Consider the following 23,218-nt stretch of genomic DNA (forward strand, 5'->3'; position numbering starts at 1 on the left):
TGTCTTGGGCACTGTTTCTCAGTCAGTGGAACCCATTCTTAGGGGAGACATCATGGACTTTATAGCCTGGTGACCTCTGAGTTATCCATATGACCGAGGCCACACCAGATGCTAGGCCCTTGGGATGTAGAACCCATCTTCATGGTAGAAGTCACATGTACTTTGCAAAAGAGTTTTGATGTGGTCCTGCTTAAGCTTTATTGTGAACATGGATTGCGATAATTGTTGCCAGGAAACATTTTTCCAAAAATTTACTGTACTTAAATATGTCTAAATAACTGCCCTGGGACAGACTCTGGCAGTTTGAATCAGCACTGGCTGCTGAGTTATGCTGAACCAGATTTTATTCTTGCCTCATGTGGATCTTTGCTTTACCAGCTGTGGCATTCGCAAGGACCCCCAGAACCCACTTTTTCTGTTGTTGCTTCTGTGTTTCACATCATATTTAATAAAACACGGTTTAATCTAAGGTGAGATTTGTGTATATCTGTCTCTGAGCGCTCATGATTTAACGCTTATTTGTATTTTAGGCCCATTTCATTCTCTGCACAAGTCTGTTCCAGAACTGTGTGTTGGAAGGACTATTCTCCTTATGATTGAATCATCCCTAATTAACAAATGAAGTGAGGGGTGAACTCAGCAGTAGGATGTGTGCTTAGCATGCCCAGTTCACAGTATTTAATCCTCAGTCCATGCCCACCAAAGCAGTAAACACACAGGCGTTACATGTGAAATCTCAGTTTTATTTAATTTCTCCCTGCTTCTGCTCTTACATTACACTGTGTAGTTATTTACTGTACCCTTGTAGTGAGATTTGAAGTGTGTGAATTATTCATCAATGTCTTCTTTTTCAAGGGTGCTTTGACTATTCTGCATCCTTCCAGTTCTTTGTAAATTTTTGGGTCAGCATATCATGGTCACTATGAAAAGGTTGATGAGGGTTGTTTTGAATGTCTACTCCAGTTTGATGATCTTTGCCATTTTAACAACAGCCTCCCAATCCATGGATATAGGCTGTCTTTCTATTTATTCAGATTTGGTTGAATTTCTTTCAAGGCTCTCTGACAGTTTCAGTGTACAAGTTTTTCCACTTCTTTTAAAACCATATTCCTAGGGCCAGGCACAGCTGCGTACATCTTTAATCTCAGCACTTGGAGACAAAGGCAGGCAAATATTTGTGTCTTTGAGGCCAGCCAGGTCTACATGGTGAGTTCCAGGACAACCAGAGCTATGAAGATAGACCCTGTCTCAACAACCAAAGAACCAAACGCATTGGGATTGGGAATGTAACTCAGTAATAGAACCCTCACCTATCATACAGGAGGCCCTGAGTTAAATATCAGCGCCACAAAAGAAAGTATAGTTCTAAGTATTTAATTCATTTGGTTCTTACAAATGTAATTTTGTCAAATTTCTATTTTTAGCTTATTACTGCTCATATAGAATATAATTTATTTTTTATGTATGATACCACACTGTGCAGCTTTGTTATACTTACTAGATCATTATTTGTCTATTAGCTTATTTTTCCCCCTCCCCCACTCTGTGTGTGTGTGTGTGTGTGTGTGTGTGTGTGTGTGAGTGTGGTCTGAACCTACAGTGTAGTACTAGACAAGGGCTCTGCCACTGAGTTATGTACAACCCTCCTTTTAGCTTTTATTTTTGAAACATGGTCTGACCAAATTATCCAAGCCAGCCTTCAATTCACTCTGTAACTCAGACAAACCTTGAACCTGAGATCGTCCTGCACCAGCCCGTTCCTTATCTGGGAAGTCAGATCTGCATAGCCGATAGGGTTTGAGTCAGCATGGATAATCTTCTTTCTAAAACCTAGTTCGTTTCCTTTTGTTCTCCTAATTTGCTAGTGTACAAATTCTACTGTCCTTACTTCGTCACACTGCTCTTTTGTTTCGTAAAGGTCAGCTGTGACCCTCTCTTTCCTTGCCAGTCTTTGTGGTCTGAGTCTTCCCCTTCTTCTTGCCCAACCTAGCCAAAGTTTCCTCAATTAGAAAAGAAAATATCTCCAGATAGATCAGTAAGACTTTCAGTAGCAGCACTTAGTCCAAAAGGATGCCTGTATTGCAGTATGTGTTTAGGTGATAGTTTCGGAGCAGGCTAGAGGAATATTAACATTATGTAGTGAGTCTTAGCACCGTCGGGGAGGGGATTCCTAACTTGCACCCGTCAGAACCAAGGAGAGTACGTGTAACTTCACTGTTACTAACAACATTCATGGCACAGAGAAGTCTTGAACTATTTTTTACATTTCAATATAAAAGCAGATATAGTTCAGGTGTGGGATCTCTTTGGGGTCCTTTTAGAATTATACACGATGCCCCCTCCACAGACAGTCTACAGTAGTTAAATTTGAAATTGTTTTAATATGAAGTCGTGCTGCGTATTCGTAATGACGTTCTCTGTAGTCAGGTCGTGCTCCTTTTTATTTCTATACACAGAGCAAACAAACATTTCACATCTGACAAGTGCAGCAAGCCAGGTCTGTGAATGAGCCATTGTCTGGCTCTCACTCCCGGCACCTCTTTTTCTTATGTTTTCCTTAATACTTGAGTTTCCTGAATCCTTGCTGAACTTCTCTGAGCCCTGACTTCAAGGCTTCTTCTTTCAGAAAAGATTTGGCTTACTTCTGCAGGTGCCTGGGGCTACTTTCAGTTTTCAAGCTGGGGTTTTCAAAACCTCCTGGGCAGCTTGAATTCAGGCCAAAACCCATAGGTGTAATCCTGCTGAGAATTACACACGCTCAAGACTCTGTTCTATGGCAGCTTTGAGTCTTTCTTTGGGGTGAGCTCACTAGCAGTCTATCACCCCATCAATGATGCACCCCTTGGGGTCCTCTACTTTCTCTCAGACACACACTTTTACACTTTGAACATCAGGAAGGCTTTCGATTTTAGCTCCTGTTTCTCACCCTTTGCAGTGCCGTCCGGTGAAGGCTCACGTTTAGCAGGGTTGAGCTGGTGCCTCAAAGTGAGAGCCAATCCCATGGCTGACTTTCGTCTATGGATATCAACTTCTGTTCTATTTTTGCCATAGGAGCCTTCTTTACTGCCTTGCAAGCTCTTTGGCCCATATGTTGCTCAGGGCTTTGGTTGTCCTCTGGAGGAGAGAGAGGTATTTAAGATGCGTGTTAACTTGGAGTGCTTAGATGATGCTATTGCTGAAGTCGTCGCTTTACCTTATTCCCTTCGTGTGTGTGTGTGTGTGTGTGTGTGTGTGTGTGTGTGTGCGCGCGCGCGCGTGCGCGTGTGTGTATGTGAATGGGGCACTTGTATGCTATACTTGTGGAGGTCAAAGGACAGCTTTGGGGAGTCAGTTTTCTCCTTCCACCGTGTGGGCTCTGGGGACCAAACTCAAGTCTTCAACCTTGGCAGCAAGCACCTTTACCCACTGTCACCTCCCCAGCCACTATCACCTCTTGTTTTATTTGAAATGGTGTAGCCCTCACTGGCCTGGAACTCACTCTGTAGACCAGGCTGGCCCTTGAACTCCCGAGATGACCCTGCCTCTGCTTCCTGAGTGCTCAGGTTAAAGGTGTGGGCCACCACTCTGACCCTTTCTTATCTTTGAACTCACAGAGATCCCTCTGCCTCTGCTTCCTGAGTGCTCAGGTTAAAGGTGAGCACCGCCACTCTGACCCTCTCTTCTTTTAAAACTGATTGTTTGCCTAGTTCTGGAAATGCTACTATATTCTTTTATTTCCTAAAACTTGCTTTGGTTTTTATTTAATGGATTATATAAGAAATGATTTCACTACGTATCCCAGGCTGGTCTCAAACTCATGCTCTCCCTGCCTCAGCCTCCCTGGTGCAGCGAAGACAGGCATGAGCCACCACACCTGGCTAGCAACTTTTGTGATTTAGGGAAAAGATAGGGTTAACAAGTCCCATTCCAACTGCCTTCTGTAGAGCAGGCTGGCCTTGAACTCAGAGATTTCTCTGCCTCCCAAGTGCTGGGATCAAAGATGCACGCCTTCTATAATAGAGTTGGAAAGGACACTTCTTTAGAAGGAAGTGCTTAGGATGTCACCACACCCACTCCTCACCCTCAGCTCCTCTGGGTTTTTATCCTCAGTTACAAATCAGGAGTCGAGTATAACCAGAGCAGAAAGAAACAGAAAAAAAAACCCAAAGTACCAGGCTGGTGTGGGACAATTCTATATTCTATATATATTTAAATTATGTTTTAAATAAATGCTGATTGGCCAGCAGCCAGGCAGGAAGTATAGTTGGGAAACCAGACAGGAAATAGAGGCAGGGCAATGAGAACAGGAGAATTCTGGGAAGGAGGAAGCCCATTCCCCCCCAGTTCTGTCTAGACACCAAAGAAGCAAGATGTGACCTGCCCCACTGAATAAGGTACTAAGCCACATGGCTAACATATACTAGAATAATGTACTGATAATGGGCTATAAAAGTTATAAGAGTTAATAAGAAGCCTGAGCTAATGGGCCAATCAGTTTATAACTTTGTAGACCTCTGTGTGATTTCTTTGGGGCTTACTGGCTGTGGGAACTGGGCAGGACAGAAACCCCAACAAGCAACAAGCAGGCACTTATGTTACACCAGGCAGAGGCATTTTTCTGACCGTGGAGCCAGAGCGTCACAGTGTAAGCCAACCAGAGCAGCAGCTTCATGCCTCCCTAAGCCTTGTGTGGTGGTGTAAATAGGAATGGCCCCATAGACTCATGTATGTGAATACTTGGTCCCTAGGGAGTGGCACTACTGGAGGCATGGCCTTGTTGGAGTAGATGTGGCCTGTTGGAGGAAGTGTGTCACTGGGGGGGGGCAGGTTTTGAGGTCTCACGTGCTCAAGCTGCACCCAGTGGTGCACATAGTGTCCTTTTGCTGCCTGTGGATCAGGATGTAGAACCCAGTTACCTCTCCAGCACCATGTCTGTCTGCTTGCTGCCATGCTTCGGGCAATGATGATAATGGACTAAACCTCTGAACTGTCAGCCAGCCCCAATTAAATGCTTTCCTTTATAGAGCTGCCATCATGGTGTCTCTTCATAGAAACAGAAACCCTAACTAAGACAGGTTGCCAGAGTTGTGGCATGCTAGCTTTCATGCTATGGCGTAGACCGTGGATAAGCCATGCTTCAGCTTCTTAGAGCAGATACTGTCGCTCCAATGTGGTAGCCTGAATGCTTTAGCTTTGTCACGTTGTCTCAGCTTCAGGTCGACAGCTAAAATACCCAATTCTTTTTGTTTGTTTTGTTTTTTGAGACAGGGTTTCTCTGTGTAGATCAAGCGGTCCTGGAACCCATTCTGTAGACCAGGCTGGCCTTGAACTCACAGAGATTCCTCTGCCTCTGCCTCCTGAGTGCTGGGATTAAAGGCATGCACCAGCACCACCAGATCCAATTATTTAATGAGTTAATACTAACTCATTCCTGACTCTTCTTTAGATTCATTTATTTTATTTTATGTGTGTTAGGTCTCAAGACTGGGACAAATGGTTAACTAAGGAGTCTATTAACATATGAAAGTGAACCTGGCCAGCAGGTTTTCTCGGCCCCTACTTGTTATAGGGTAAGACTGGCTTACCAGCCCCATACCCTAATCTTCTCCAGCCCAGGGACTGGACTGCCTATAGAATCCAGACATTTTGGTTACCTGGCATTTTTATCTACACTTTGTTCTCCTGGCTCTCCTCTCTCCCCTCTTTTCACGTGGCCTGGTTCACTCTGGACTCTCCCAGATGTCCCTGTCTCTGGCTATGTTCTCCCTTTTATCGACAATAACCCTTCTTATCCTCCATACCTAGGAGCAGTCATATTCTTCCTTTTTTATTGATATTTTTCATTCATCTGGTGCCAAAACAATGGGATTGGCATATCTGAGTTCTCTTCTGAAAAACTTGGCCTCTCTGAATCAAGCTGCCTATTTGATTCTTCGAAAGTATGTACGGATCATTTGTTTCTGATGGTTTCTGCCATCTATCAAATCCCAGAGTCCACCTTCTCAGCTACTTCTCCTCTCTACGTGTTCTAGCCATTCCTAGCCTTCTCTATGCCATAGGAATCTCTCTGACTCCCAGAACCTTCTGCAACCCACAATGCACCTGCCTGGACCCTTGTCTCCAATCTCTCTCGGCTCTGGCCTGCCACACCTATCTGGGTCTCTCTGCTAAAGACACTGTCTCCCTTTTCCCGCTCCCCCATCTCTCTCTGCTGGATTAGTTTCACCCTGAGCTGTCTGATTTGTCCACTATAACTACAAAAGCCACACTGGTGTGCCAGGAAACTCCTCTTGTCCAACTTGGGCCCTGGTCACATGGGAAGAAACACCTTTTCTCTGTGATTTAGAACATTTTTCTCCTTGACTAGTTTCCCATTCCTCTTGGGGACGCCCCTGATGGAAATTCCTGTGACAATGACCCTTCATCACCTCAGCTCAGCTAGCTTTCCTTGCCTCCCCCAGGGGCTACAGTCTCAGAGCTCCTGCCCTCAGCTCCTGCCCACAGCTCCTGCCCTCAGCTCCCGTTGGCGGTACAGAAGAGTTTCATTTTTCCACCCCTCTCTCCCCTCTGAACTACAAACAGCTTGGCTTCAGTACAGCTCAGTGGCCAAAAGTTGGCACCCTTGGTTTCCAAGTTCTCACAAACCGTAGCAACTGCCCCAGCACGAGTAAACGGCCCGAGATCTCCTCTATCTAAACCTCCTCGGCGCCATACTCCTCTACTTCCTGCTGTTACCGTCTTTTATCTTTGCAATTTTCTGTGCTCTGCTCTCAAAAAGAGTCCCTTAAGACTATGCTGTAAATTCTATCTCAGGATTTCTAAGTTCATTGGAAATGGTTTTTAAGAAAATCTACAAAATCTGTAACAAAATTTGGCTTTAAACTTACGACTGAAAGCTTCTAATTAAAAATCTATACATGGATAATCTTAATTTGCTATGGCATATTGTATCTGATTCAAGTCTTATTTAAGGTGTGTGTGTGTGTGTGTAACTTAGATTCAACTCTTATTCAAAAAATAGATCTACTAGGAAAATAGATGTTTTAAATAGAAGCACTGTGACTTGCCTCCACCGTGGTTGGTGACCTCATCAGTACAGAAGCAACCGTGTGATTGGCAGCCATCTTTACTAAGGTTAAAGAGTATGTGCCTTGTAGCTTCACCACTACCTTAAGAGGACCACATGGTGCAAATCAACTGATGAAACTTCTTAGTCCGACTGCACCTCTACTTACTGTTTCAGACTAAAGAGACAACAGCAGCCCTCCAAAATATTTTGGACTGGTAGGAATTATTTTTGTATGATAATAAACTTTAAGGTTATGAAGGTCTACTCAGATTATCAGAAGCTGACTTAGAGATGTGTACCTAAGTACTTAGGTCTTTACTAACTGTTCAACACTAGGCTTTTAAAAAAACTCAGATATGTAACATGTTTGATAAATAAGGTATATTTGGTAAATAGATTTATAAACTCCTAGGGCCTACTGGGGTTCACAGTAATATTTGTCTAGCTTCTTTGTTTTTCTCACTTTGTTAAGCTTTAGCTATTTGGATAAGCTAAGTCATACAAAAAATGTGATATTCAAAAAAAAGGAGAAAAGAAGAAAAAATGTGCTATTCTATATCACTATAAAACGATCAGGAAAGTTGCTGATCTCCCTGCGGAGTGTACTTATGGTTTCTATGTATGTATGTGCACCACAAGCTTGCCCGGTACCTGCAGAGGTTATAGAGGGTCCAGGTTCACTGGGACTGGAGGCACAGGGACACAACTGTGAAGGCTGAAAGCTGAACCACGGTCCTCTGTAAGATCAACAAGTGCTCTTAGCTGCTGCTCCATCTCTCCAGCCCCTCTCTCTGTTCTTAAATAATTGGATGGGTTTGTTTTTAAAGAATACAGTGTAACACACATTCATGAGTGTCAAAAACTTTGGTTCTGATTTTGTCTTCTTCAGTGTTTGCTGCTGTTAAGGTTTGGGTAGAAAATGCCCGGCACGGCCTCATGTGCTTTAACACCCTGTCTGCAGTTGGCAACTCTCTTTGGGAAGCTTGTGGAACCTTTGGGAGGTGGGGCCTACCTAGAGGAAGTGAGTTGTGGAGAGAGGTGGCCTTGTGGTTTATAGCCTGGCCACAGCTTCCGATCCAGTTTCTGCTTCCTGTTCTGGGAGTGTGTGAGGTAAGAGGTCACGGTGGCAGGTCCCCCACCAGTACCACAGACAGAGCTGGGGATACTAGGTCTTCCCCACCATGGAGCGCCAATCTTCAAGTTGTGAGCAAAAGAAGACTTTCTTGCCTTAAGTCTCTTCCTGTCAGGTATCTGTTAGCAGCGAAGAGAAAAAGAACTATCTTCCTTGGTCCTATGCCATCTGTCAACTCCATGGTTACTGTACTATCTGTCGGTGATAAAAAAAATGTTTCTTTTTAAGATGTATTTATTATGCGTATGTGTGTGTATGTGTATTGTGGGGAGCAGGTTATGTGAGTATGAGTATACCCTGACATACATATACACAATTTTAAAAATGAAATGAATCTTAAGAAAGAAAGAAACCAGTAGTAGAATGTCCAGCATTCATAATGTTTAACACACATTTCTCTTCTTCCTCATTCCAGCCTCCCTGGCTATGCTCTAACATGCTACCTCAAGCAGGCAGCTGAACAGGAGACCCAAAACACAGGAAATCATACAACCTGGAGCACACAAAAGCTAGGCAGGACAGCCTATCCCATAATGATTAAGACCTGGCATCGTTTTTTTTTTTTTTTTTTTTTGGAGACGGGGTTTCTCCGTAGCTTTTGGTTCCTGTCCTGGAACTAGCTCTTGATACCAGGCTGGCCTCGAACTCACAGAGATCCGCCTGCCTCTGCCTCCTGAGTGCTGGGATTAAAGGCATGTGCCACCACCGCCTGGCTTCCTGGCATCGTTCTTGAGGCTGCAGATCTTCCTAGGTTAACACCGACCCAAGCTAACCAAGCTTCCACTTTTGTATTCTCAGCGCTGGGATCCCAAGGGTGTGACATTGTTCACCTTGCTTTGTCGTCCCTAACAGTCTGCTTCCTACCGACCATCTAAGACGCTCTGCCTGTACTTCTTTTTACCTCTTTATCTGAACCAGCTGGGAGGTGGGAAGGGAGAAAATGGGGGCTTGCTTCAGTGTGAATAACTCTGGAGATTCATACATTATTTCTGCTTTAATTTCTCTGGTCAGAGAACGGAATCACGGGGCTACATCTATCTGACAAAGACACTTGGAAAGAATCATATTCATTTGGGGGAAATGAAGGGCCTATCCTGGACCAGCTCATTGTGATTTCCTGGGGACTTCTTGTCTTTGACACTGAAAGTCCTGCACCTTGGGAATTCTCTAGGTCCGGAGTGAACAAAGAGAGTTGCCCCCATGAACTTATAAGTTTGAAAGAAAAAGGAAAGATTTTTCTTTTGCTGTGAAGAGACACCCTGTACCCAGCAACCCACAAAGAAAGCATTTATTCGGGGCTTCCTTACAGTCCATTGTCATCATGTCAGGAGAGCACGCAGCACGCAGCCAGACTTGGTGCTGGAGGAGCAGCTGAGAGTTCTACATCTGGATTTACAGGTAGCAGGAAGAGAGTGACACTGGGCCTGGCCACACCTCCTAATCCTTTCAAATAGTGCCACTTCCTGGTGACTGAGCATTCCAACCGATGGGCCTGTGGGGGCCATTCGTATGGAGCCTCCACAGATGGCTACTGATGTGCCTAGCTTTCCTCCTCTCTGCCCAGGATGCCCTGTGCAGCTGCTGTTTTTGCTGCTCTTCCTCACAGTAACCGCCCTTGAAAGGGAGGACTTGAGCAGCGAGTGTTGGAGAGCCCGCCTCACCCTTCTTACCCGGAGACACCATATCAATTATGCCCATTGCTTTTGGCCCTAAAGATTTTTTTAAAAAATTTAAAACAACATTCATCACACGTATTTATTTTGTGTGTGAATGTGTTTGTCTCTGTGTGGATACACATGTGCTGTGAAGCGCTTGTGAAATTCAGAGAACAACCTTGTGCAGTGGGTTCTCTCTATCATGTGGGTTCTGGGCTCAGACTCAGGGTGCCAGGACTGGCGGCAAGTACCTTTAGCTGCTCAACTGTCCCACTAGCCCTAAGCTTCTTACTACATTTTTTTCATTAGTCATGTGTATAGGCACACACATGTAGCACACCACACAGGTGGAGGTTAAAAGACAACTTATGGGTCTCTATTTTTTCCTTCTATCATGTGGGTCCCTAAGATAAAACCTAGGCCATCAGTAAGTGCCTTTATCCTTGGACCTATCTTGTCAACCTGGCTTTGAACACTTATTTAAGTTCTTTTTAGTGAGCATGGCATTTAAAAGAGAAGATCTCTGAACTTCACCAAAGAGACTCTAAACTTGCTAATAAATTTGTACAGATGCTAACCATCACTAGTCATCTGTAAAATGCAAATAAAACCCACGAGGAGATCCGATTATACATTCATTAGAATGACTCAAATTTGAAAGACTGATAATATCAAATATTGGCAAGGATGTGGCCAAACTGGCGGCTTTACAGACTGCTGCAGAGTTTACAAAATGGCAGAGAGCGTTCCAAGACAGTCTGGCGTCTTAAAAACTTAAACACAACTCTATCAGATGATTTGGTCATGGAATTTGCCCAAGAAAAAGGAAAACTTGTGTTGAAAGACTTCGCTACACATTCTGTTCGTAGCGACTTTATTTATACTAGCTGTAAGCCACAAACAGTTAAATATTGTCAACAGGAGCATGGGAAAACAAATGGTGGCACCGTCTCATACTAGGAGGTCACACAGCAACATCAAAGAATAAGGCCCGGAACAGAAACATGGACGGATCTCAAAATCCTGATGGTAGGTGAAAGAATCTGGACCAAATAAACAAGAAAAAAAAGAAAAAGGGAGTTGTTTGGCTGGTTTGGGGATTTCAAGATTATCCCATGCGTTCCTGGTTGGTCTCAAACTGTGTAGCTGGCGTTGACCATGAACTTCTGATCCTCCTGCTCCACCTCCTGAGTACTGGGATTGCAGGTGTGTTCTACCACATTTAATTCATATGTTTTTGAGGGTTGGACTCAGGGCTTCTCAGGGCTTCTTGCACTGAAGGCACTCTCTACCTTTAGAGCTGTGTGCCTTGTCTTTCCTGCCCTCCAGGAAGAAAGTATGTAATGTGTGATCCCAGTCACGTTAAGTCCTAGAAACCAGAACAACCCATAGAGAGAGATCGGAAAATGTATGTGGACAAGATGGAATGAGGGATGGATCACCAAAGAACATGAGGAACCTCCACAAGAGACGATGGGAATGTTCATTATCTATATTTTATCATATCTAATGTTATGATTTAAATGCCTGAAGCCTACACCTTAATGAAGACATTTTGTATGGATGAACTACTTTGGACAAAATGAAGGCTGGAAGTCAAGTCAACCATTAGCAGGGGTGAGGTGAGAGGTGGCTAGGGGCTCCCTCATTGGACAGAGTCATAATGATGCCCCGGGGATGGCAACAATGCTTGGTGTTCTGGTCTGGATGCCAGTTACACAGACATGTTTAGGCTTTGGAAATGAATTGAGCCGACCATTGTGTTGCTGTGATTTGGGGCATATAACTGTAATTCAGTAAAGATGGCGACATAGGAAATAGGAAGCTCCTCCCCATCTTCCTCACCTGCTTAAATTAGCGAGCTCCTCCTTGGTCCTTCTCTTCCTAGACACCTTTTACAAGGTGTGTTGTTTTGTTTTTAAACTGGTGGCAAGCAGTCATGGTAGCTCACACTATAAATGCAGTGCTTAGGAGGCCAAGGCAGGAGGGATACTACCAGTTTGAGACTGAATTCCAAGCTAACCTGAACTACACTGTCAAATTATATCTCAAAGAAACAAAAACAAAATTATCCCTTCCTCCATTCCCGCCAAGCCAAACCAACAAAGAAACGCTGCTGGCAGAGCACTCGAAGATTACATTTTCTTGTAGTTGTGCTTATATTTTCTTAGAAAAATAGCATAACATTTTCCCCATAACTTTCTTGTTGATTCTTTGTGAATTTTATACCACTCATTTCCCAGTTCTTCCATATCTACCCTCCACCCTTGTCACCTCCCCCCAAAAGAAAATAGAAAAAAAAAAGAGTCTTGCCCTGGAAGCTACAGTGTGCCATGGTGTAGCAGTGTGTCACGGTGTATCCCACAGTCCTCCCTTTTGTCCAACCAGCTTTACTTGTAAATGTTCATTGCAATGAGTTATTGGGCTGGCTTGACCTCTGGCTTCACCATCCATACTGGACCCTCCCTGAGATTCCTCTCAGATATCCTGGTGTTGCCCTGAGTCACAGAAATCTGTGGCTATGGATCTGTAGGGCTGGCCCCTTCACATGCCCCAGCAGCGTGTAGACAGAGTATGTGTTAGGGTGAGCCAGCTCGAAGTCTGGGAGGTAGCTAAGTTTATCCCCCACCTAGCATTCCTGCCCTGCCCAGGCAAGGGGCAGGCCATTTCTCCTGTATTCCATCTCACCGCTGATGCCAGCTGTGGTGGGCAGTGAGAGGCTAGTTCAGCTCAGCGTGGTGCTCAGATATCAACATGGTCTCAGACAGCAGCCCATGCCAAGGAGGTCCACATGATATTGGTGACACTGGCCACAGACATCAACACAAGACACCTGCTGCAGAAGGGGCAGAGACCCAAACATGGCCCTTGGTGGCAACAGGGGTCCAGATATCACCAAGGCCTTAGGGGGCAGAGCAGGCCTCTCACTTCTTCATCGCTGTCACGTCTCCAGTTCCACCTCTCTTCACAGTGCACAAACTGTCCTGCTCCTATTATTTCCCTCCCATCTCCGCACCACACACAGGCTCATCCCCATCTCCCCAGCACACACAGGCTCATCCCCATCTCCCCACCACACACAGGCTCATCCCCATCTCCCCACCACACACAGGCTCATCCCCATCTCCCCACCACACACAGGCTCATCCCCATCTCCCCACCACACACAGGCTCATCCCCATCTCCCCACCACACACAGGCTCATCCCCATCTCCCCAGCACACACAGGCTCATCCCCATCTCCCCAGCACACACAGGCTCATCCCCATCTCCCCAGCACACACAGGCTCATCCCCATCTCCCCACCACACACAGGCTCATCCCCATCTCCCCAGCACACACAGGCTCATCCCCATCTCCCCAGCACACACAGGCTCATCCCCATCTCCCCACCACACACAGGCTCATCCCCATCTCCCCAGCACACACAGGCTCATCCCCATCTCCCCAGCACACACAGGCTCATCCCCATCTCCCCAGCACACACAGGCTCATCCCCATCTCCTCACCACACACAGGCTCATCCCCATCTCCCCAGCACACACAGGCTCATCCCCATCTCCCCAGCACACACAGGCTCATCCCCATCTCCCCAGCACACACAGGCTCATCCCCATCTCCCCAGCACACACAGGCTCATCCCCATCTCCCCAGCACACACAGGCTCATCCCCATCTCCCCACCACACACAGGCTCATCCCCATCTCCCCACCACACACAGGCTCATCCCCATCTCCCCAGCACACACAGGCTCATCCCCATCTCTCCACCACACACAGGCTCATCCCCATCTCCCCACCACACACAGGCTCATCCCCATCTCCCCAGCACACACAGGCTCATCCCCATCTCCCCACCACACACAGGCTCATCCCCATCTCTCCACCACATACAGGCTCATCTACTGCCCCCCCCACCCCCCCCCCCCGTGCTGGCAGGGCTGCAAGCCAGGCCTCTGCAGTCTCTGACTATCGGGTAACATTTAATGACATACTCTCGGGTTTTTTGTTTTGTTTTGAGACAGAGTGTGGTGGTTTGAATAAGAATGGCTTCTATAGTTTCATACATTTGAATGCTTAGTCATCACAGAGTGGCCCCATTTGAGAAGGCAAGGAGGAGTGGCCTTGTTAGAGAAAGCGTGTCCCTGGACGTGGGCTTTGAGGTTTCAAAAGCCCACACCAGTCCTAGCTGCTTCTTCCTCTCAGCCTGCAGATCAAGATGTAGCTCTCAGCTACTGCTCCAGTGTCTGCCTGCATGCTGCCATGTTTCCCACGTTGATGATGATGGGCTTAACCCCTGAAAGTGTAAGTTAGCTCCCAGTTAAGTGCTTTCTTTTGTAAGAACGGGTTTGGTCATGGTGTCTATTCCCAGCAACAGAACCGTGACTAAGACGCAGAGTCTCATTATGTAGCTCTGGTAGACCTGGAACTCACTATATAGACTTGGCTGGCCTCAAACTCACAGAGATCTGCCTGGCTCTGCCTCATAAGTGCAACAGAACCGTGACTAAGACGCAGAGTCTCATTATGTAGCTCTGGTAGACCTGGAACTCACTATATAGACTTGGCTGGCCTCAAACTCACAGAGATCTGCCTGGCTCTGCCTCATAAGTGCTAGGATTATAGGCATGTACCACCATCCCTGGCAATGCTATATATTTTTTTCATACTCTGGAATCTTAAAAGCAGTTTGAGATTATAGACTACAGACTTCTCAAGAACAGGTATCTGGTATCAACATTAGCACAACTCTTGGCACATTTCAGATGCCTGACAGCGTCCACTCATGCATGCCTGACGGTGTCCACTCCTGAGTGCCTGCTGGCGTCCACTTCTGCGTGCCTGCTGGCTCCTGCGTGCCTGCCGGCGTCCAATCATGCGTGCCTGGCAGTGCCCATTCACTTCATGAAGGCTGCTGCATGCTGTCTTGATTATCCCACTTCTGTGCCTTTTATTTTTGTTGTTGTCTTCCTACAGGGAGCACTTAACAAGCTGGGAATCAAACCCACGGTCTAGCACAGCTTGGCAAGTGTTCTACTTCTCAGCCGGGCCTCTCATCTGCTTTTGAGTCTCATCACCTAGCCTTACCTTAATTAAAACTGTGAATTTGTCTAACCATTGTGCTCCAGTGAAGAAACCCAGGCCATAAATGCTTTGCTTTCCAGCCACTCTCCCCACAGCGTTATCAGGAACTTTCCACACTGTACATATTTTTTTTCTTTTTTCTTTCCCTCTCTTTGGAATTTTCTACCCAACATTTTAGGTAGTTCCAATTTTTTTTCACATGCACGTAGTTTATTTATTATTTAACATTGAGACTTACTTTGCAAGGTGGACATTTGGACTGTTTTGATTGCTTTGTTTTCATCTTCCTATTTATCTTTTTTCTTTTCTGTTTTTTTGAGACAGAGTTTCTTTGTGTAGCCCTGACTGTCCTGGAACTTACTTTGTAGACCAGTCTGTCCTTGAACTCACAGATATCCGCCTGTCTCTGCCTCCCAACTAGTGGAATCAAAGACCTTAACTGTCTGGCCTTAGGTATATTTTTATCCTTCATACAATGTTAAAAAAATTTTCCTGGGACCAGTGAGGTGGCTCCACGGGTAAAAGAACTTGTTGTGCAAACCTCATGATATGAGTTTAGTCTGTGGGATACACAGTGGAAAGAGAGGTTTGGCTCCTTAAAAGTTGCTGTCTGACCTCTATGAGCATGCCATGGCACACAGACCCACATGCACACACATTACACACACATACACACCCACCAGTAATAATGATATGTTTAAAGTAAAGCTTTAAAATCTCTCCTGATAGATTACCTAGTCCCCAAACAAAACATTCTTCTGTGACTGTGGGTCTGTAGAGACCAAAGGCCAGAAAAAAAAGCCAGATTCTCACACTCTAACAGTCCAGCCACAACTGTTTAGAGACTGACCCATGCTTTCTGTCTTAGTTGAATTTCTGTTGCTGTGATAAAAACAAACAAACAAAAAATAAAACACCCTGGCAAAAGCAACATGAGGGAGAAAGGGTTTATTTGATTCAGAATTCCAGGTCACATTCTATCACTGGGGGGAACTCAAGGGGACAAGAACCTAAGTGGCTGGTCACACCCACAGTCAAGAGCAGAGAGAACGAATACACGCCTCACCAGTACCCAGCTTAAGAAATGGTGCTGCTCCCAATCATGGTAGGTTTTCTCCTCCATTAACCAAACTAAGAAAAGTCCTCACAGACAGGCTCACAAGCCACCTGATCTAAACTGTCAGAATAACAATTAACCCTAAGCATCATGGTGCTGGAGATGTGGCTCAGTGGCTAAGAACACTGACTGTCCTTCCAGAGGACCCAGGTTCAACTCCCAGCATCCACGCGGCAGCTCACAACTGTTTGTAACTATGGTTCTTGGGGACCCTACACCCTTACACATAAAAAACATCAATGCACATAAAAATAAATATTTTTTAACAACAACTAAGCATCATGTGTCTTACACAGACGTCTGGCGCCTAGCTCCTGATGACTCAGTATGTCTTACACACATGGCCAGTGTCAGCAAAAGAACTTAACACTGTGAAATCACTACTTAACAAGATGAGAGGTGCACCAGTCCCCTCAGATGCTATCCCTACGTGACTTCCCCTTGACTACTCTACAAGAACCTCCACACCCTCTCATTGGTGCGGTCCCCTTGCTGGGAACCCAGCCATTGTTTTCAGTGTAAGAAATAAATTATTTCTTTGTCTGTAGAAAATCTTCCTTTTTAAAAAAATTTTTTACTTCTGGTGATGCTGTCCTCCCACATGCTAGCTCTCAGTGAAGGAGTCTTTTCATTATTAGTTAAAACCTCATTCCAAGCTGGGTATGGTAGCACACACTTTAATTCCAGTACTTGAAAGGAAGAGGCAGCTGGATCTTTCTGAGTTCGTGGTCAGCCTCATCTACAAGTGAATTCTAGGACAACCAAGGCTACATTGAGAAATTCTGTCTCCAAAAGCTAAAACCAACCAACCAACCAACCAACCAAATAAACAAACAAAAAACCCCAAACAAACAAAACCCAAAAACAACAAAAAAAATCCCAGCCCTTTATGTTAAAATCTAGAATGTCAAATGCCCCCATATCATCTGATAGGAATATAAAATAAATAAAATTTCCTCCCCCAAAGTCTCTGTGTGGCATAGTAAGAAATATAAATTTGGTTTCTATTTCATTGGTGTAGGGAGATAAGGCCTATGAGGCCAAGAGGTAGCCAACTAGGAGTCTGCCTGAGGGCCTATCAACAGGCGCTGTCAGAGGTCCTGATGGTGCCTAGCCAATGAGGGGTGACCATGCATTGTCACCAGAGGGACACAGCTTGGGTGCTGGGAGGAGGGTATGTAAGGCTCTTCCCACTGATGAATAAACGACTCTGCTGTTGCCTTTTACCTGACTTCCGGTGTCTATGCCATTGATGCTGCCCCTTCTCCCCTTCTCCCCCCTCCCCTCAGGGGTTCTTAAGACCCAGAAACATATGGGATATAAGACTTTAGGGTTTCTAAGTTTAAAACTTGGGGATTCCCATGTGGTAGGGATATCTTTGGTATTTGATCTCCATTTCAAGTTCTTGACACAGAGCTAAGACACAGGGAGTCTGTGGTTATTGGTGTCCTCACTTGTCAGGATCTCTAGTCACCTAGAGACGGACTCCAGGAACACCTGCGAGGGCTTTGTAGCCTCCGGAGACACCTGTGAGGGCCTGCCTGTGTCAGTTAGGATAACTGAGGTAGGAAGATCCACTCTAACCCTGGGGTTGGATCATGGCTGTCGAAGTCTTTGCTAAGGATGTCCTATGATCAGCTGCCTCCAGGTCCTGTGACCGCCCCGTGAGCCAAAACAAGCCCTTTCTCCTTCAGGTTACTTTTGTCAAGCATTCTGTCATAGCTGCAGGAAAAGAAACCAAGAAAGAATCCGAATGGCGAGAGTGTGTTTTTATATGATAATGAGATGACTGAACGCTGACAGCCCCTAGACAGCATCAGGAAGGAGCTGGCTGCTGGAGGAACCGATTCCAACCCCCACCCCCTACTTCCTTGGGAGAGGGCTGGAGATTGACTTTAATCACCAGTGACTAATTATTTAATCAATCACACTTACATAATAGAACCTCCATAGGAACATTAAATAATAGAATCAGGAAACATTTGGGATTAGTGAACAAATTTTTTGTGTAGAAAGGGTGGTGTGCCCTTATTTCCATGGAAACAGGAGTGCCCTCCCAGACCTTGCTCGGCATTCAGTCTGTATCCTTTAAAATACATCTGAAAATGAAAATAAATATTCCCCTAAGTTTTGTGAGCTGTTATGCTGAATTAACATCATGAATTAAATTTATATCTGGTTGGTCAGAAGTATGGTTGACAACTTGGGACTGGCCAGTCGTTCTGAATGGAGTCAGTGTGGTGGATTTAATAACAATGGCCCCCATAGGTCCACAAGGAGCGGCACTATTAAGACGTGTGGCCTTGTGGTAGTAGGGTATGGCTTTGCTGGAGGAAGTGTGTCACTGGGGGTGGGCTTTGAGGTTTAATAAGTTCAAGCCAAGCCTAGTGGCTCAGGGTCTCTTCCTGCTGCCTTCAGATTCAGATGTAGAACTCTCAGGAGAGTCTCCAGCACCGTGTCTGCTTGCATGCCACCATGCTTGCTGCTATGATGACAATGTAAACCTCTGAACTGTAAGCCAGCCCCAATTAAATGCTTTCCTTTATAAGAGTTGCCATGGTCATGGGGTCTCTTCAGAGCAACAGAATTCTCAGTGTTTAAATAGGAGCGGCGGGGCTGCGTCCCCAGCACCCCGGCCGCCTGCTAGCTTATGCCCCGAAATAATTACACGGACACTGTATTCTTTTAAACACTGCTTGGCCCATTAACTCTAGCCCTTACAGGCTAATTCTCATATCCCGATCAACCCATCTCTAATAATCTGTGTAGCATCAGTCTTACCGGGAAAGATTCAGCATGTCTGACCTGGCAGCTTGCTTCATGGCGTCTGCCCGGGAGAGAGGAGCATGGCCTCTGCTCCAGAGAGCAGAGCTGTCGAGTCTGAGCTCACTTCCTCTTCCTCCCAGCATTCTGTTCTGTTTACTCCTCCCACGTATGTTTTAACCTATGAGGGCCAAGCAGTTTCTTTATTATAATTAACCAATGACCTTCCTCCATCACCCCAACGAGGACAGGCAGGATTGCGAGACTGAGTCCTTAGTCCATGGATCTGACATCAGCTCCAGGTGGGCAATGTCAGTCTTCAGCTGAACTGCAGAGCAGGACGTTATCTTGAAAAGTGGAAAAGGTGATTTCTGTTGTGAAAAAAAAAAAAAGCCCATGCCATTTCATAGACACTTCAAAATTTCCACATATATCCCTTAGGTTGTAAGTCTTCTATTTAATCATTTAAACATAGTAAACAAAATCTTGCTGGGCTTGGTGGAATGTGACTTTAATCTCAGACCCTGGAAGCCAGAGGCAGGAAGATCTCTGTGAATTCGAGGCCAGCCTGGTCTACATAGAGAGTTCCAGGACAGCCAGGGCTACATAGTGAGAGACCCTGTCTCAAACCAAACAAAGCAAACAAACAAAATTTCTGGTCCTTCTCAAGAAGTACTCTTTTAAATCAGAATGTGTGGCTGTCTGTGTGTGAGTCTGAGGTTAGAGTCCTCCAACATTATTTCATTAGGAAGGTAGCGTAGTGGACTGGAGGGATGGTTCAGTGATTAAGAGCACCAGCTGCTCTTGCAGAGGACCCAGGTTTGGTCCCAGCACTCACACGGTGGCTCACAACCATCTGCAACTCCAATATCAGAAGTTCTGACATCCTCTGCTAGCCTCTGATGGAACTACTTGTATGTAGAGAATAGACATTTATGCAGACAAAATACCTATACATTTAAAATAAAAACAAATATTTTTTTTTTAAAAAAGTAATGTTTTTGGCAATACCTGTATCTATTTTAGATTCAAATCCATCTGGACTTCACTTTCTCCTCTGCCACCATCTTTGGTGTGTGTGTATGTGTGTGTGTGGTGTTCCATGTAGTTCCATGGTAGGAACTAAACTCAAGGCGTCATGCATACTAGGCAAGTGCTCTGTCTCTTGTACACACCCAGCCTTCTGCTCACTAGTGGTTCTTGTCACTATTTTGGCTGAGGTTTATTTCTATCCACTTCCTCAGAATCAGAGATTGCCTAGTTTTCCTTCCTTCTGGGAAGTAAATTGTTACTTCTAACAGATCGGGGAATTTTACTTTCTCTCAGTTGGCATCAGAATAATATATAATAATATAATTAACCAAGAAAATGCAAATTCAGAACTACGAGTCTCCCCTTTTAAGACGGGAATTAGAGCAGGGTAGTGGTGGAATACACTTTAATTTTAGCACTCTGAAGGCAGATCTCTGAGTTCAAGGCCAGCCTGGTCTACAGAGCGAGTTCCAGGACAGCCAGGGTTAGGGTTAGAGAAACCCTGTCTCAAGAAACCTAAAACAAGAGGAGAAGGAAGAGGAGGAGGAAGAAGAGAATTGGCCTTTAATGAAGGGATGTGTGGATGCAGGCTCATGAGAGTCTGTTGAATCGGGGGCAAGGCAGTGCATCCCTCTGCTCTGAATATCTCCTGTGCTCCTCAATTCCTTGGTAGGCCTTAGACGACTGAGCTCAAAGGTCCACGCAGATAGCATTCTGCTCTACTCTGGTTCCCTCCTTGATTTCATTCACCTCTTGCCTCTAGAAATCTGAACCCTGCCAGTTGTCACGTTTCACAAAATGAAGCACTTATTACCATGTATTCTGCTAATCCTATGACAAATTATAGATAATGTCACACAGTTGTAATGTGACAGAGTAGATGGCTGCTAGCTTTAACTTGGCACTGAGTGTCTAGTGGTAGATCCCCTAACATGTGCAGTAGTTGGAGAGGGTGTGAGCCATATACAAATACCAAGGCACAAGTCACAAGGGGACAGAAAACTGGTCGCTGTCATCCTTGAGACCTCTGCTCTGTTTTGTCGCAGACTTACTTTCGCCAAAACTCCTTGCTCCTTCACATTACATAGGTTTCTGCCAACCTTAGCCCAAGACTCCTGAGCAGCACAGGTCCTCTACCCCACCACTGACATCCTCGTGACACGTAACTGAATGCCTGGGAAGACGGGAGATCGGGGCCCTCTAACATACAGGCCTGGGTGCAGATAGAAGGGGAAGAGCTAAGAGTGAGTCTCATCAGGCAGATTAGAGTCGAAGTGGTGTCTGCATTCTTCAGACTGTACCACGTCTGGCTGGGAAGCCATGGCATCTGAATCTAAGGAAAGCAGTGAGCAGAGTTTCCAGCCTTACGCAAACCCCTTCCTGCGCTCTCAAAGTCCCTGGGCTGTTCCCACGTCAGGAGGAAGTTCTTTATAAAGTTGGCGTCTGTTCCCTCCTTTGGAGACTTGCTTTCTTCTCTTGTCTTGCCACTTTTTTGCTGTTGTGGTAAAACACCACAGCCATAGCAATTTATAGAAGGAAGGGTTGACTTGGGGATTGAAGTTCCAGGGTGTGAGAGTCCATCACCATCACGGTGGGGCGCATGGCAGCTACTGCAGGCATGGGTCTAGACCAGCAGATGAGAGCCCACATCCTGATCTGGAAACATGGAGCAGGGGGAACGCTGGGAATAAAGAAGTCTTGAAATCTCACTGCTCAACCCCAGTGACTCACCAGACTCATCTCCATCAGCAAGGCCACACCTTCCAACCGCTCCCAAACAGTCCTACCAACTGGAACCAAGTATTCAAACACGAGCCTGTGGGGGCCATTCTCATTCAAACCACACCTTTCCATGGCAAAAATTACCTTTTTCTGAGTTCTCAGGTACTGGTTCATTGTATTAAATAATGATTTAATGAGGCGGGGGTGTACTGCTGTTATACCCTGTTGAATAGGAGGAAATCCTAAATTATAAGGGCCATGAATGTAGTTCAGTAGTAGAGCATTTGCCTAGCATGTGCCAGGCTCTGGGTTTGATCTCCAACCCTCACGATCCTCATTCACGCCTCAGTGTACACACACACACACACACACACACACACACACACACACACACTCACACACTCACACATACACACACACACACACTCACATACACACACACATACTCTCTCATACACATACACACACACTCTCTCTCTGTCTCTCTCTCTCTCTCTCTTTCTCTCTCTCTCTCTCTCTCTCTCTCTCTCTCTCTCTCTCTCTCACACACACACACATACTCAACGTAATCATTTCTTTCCTTCATTTTTTCCCCCTGAGACAGATCTCATGTGACCCAGGCTAACCTCAGACTTACTATATAGCAGCAATAGATCTTGAACTCAAGACGCTCCTGCTTCAACTTCTCAAGAGCTGCTGTCACAACCATGTGCTAGTATATCTCTGCTAGATGTGGTGCCCATGTTTGTAATCCCAGTATTTGGCAAGCCTGAGTAGGAGGCACACCAGTTCTGGTCTAGCCTAGGCTACAAGGAAGACCCTGTCTCAACATGAGCAAAAACTAATCCATGAAGTGAATTGATGCCACAGCTGGATCCTACAGCTGGTGATCGGTTGGGATAGGAGCCTGGAATGGGCTCCAGAGTGGCTGGAGAGAAAGGTGAATTCATCAGCTTCCCACATGACGTCTGCCTTGGGCTCCATATTGTTCTGAGTCTCTTGCAGTCTTTACCTCATTATTGGGACCACTTCAAAGTCATAAATGGAGGATGAATCCCATACATTTATCTCCTCCCCTGGAGCCCCACCAAATTATGGAGGAAAATACCCGAATCATGGGCTTCTACCATAAGCACAGTGAATATTAGGTGGCAATGGATGAGAAATTTGAACCTTGGGCAAAAAGATGACGAGATGGTAAATAATTTAAGAGACCGTGCGTGGCTTGCTGTGTCAAGAGCAAGAAGACGGTTTTCCCACATTCTCATCGGACTCCACCCCAATAGCCTCAAAACCCTGAGGCAAGGAAGCTCTGGTACTGTATCCAGGATAGGGGAACCGCCAGGTCAATTCCTTGCTTATGTGGTGCTATCTTGTGCTCCACCGTGGCCCCTTCCAACGTGACATGGCGGGAGGGAGGGCATTCCTGTGTGAAACTGTGTTGGAAAGGCCTGCTCTGTGTGTGTGTGGGCCTGTTGGATGGCTGTTTTCCTCATTGTTGTGACCCAAATACCTGACAAGAAGTGACTTACAGAAGAGAGAACTTCTTTTCTCAGGGCTGGAGGTGATACGGTCCACACTGAAGAAAAGGCGTGCTCCTCGGATGGAAGGTGTGCGGACGAAACAGCGTCTCTCCCCATATGAGAAGAACAGGAAGCACAGGGA

Source organism: Microtus pennsylvanicus, chromosome 4, assembly GCF_037038515.1.
Source record: "Microtus pennsylvanicus isolate mMicPen1 chromosome 4, mMicPen1.hap1, whole genome shotgun sequence".
Lineage (NCBI taxonomy): Eukaryota > Metazoa > Chordata > Mammalia > Rodentia > Cricetidae > Microtus > Microtus pennsylvanicus.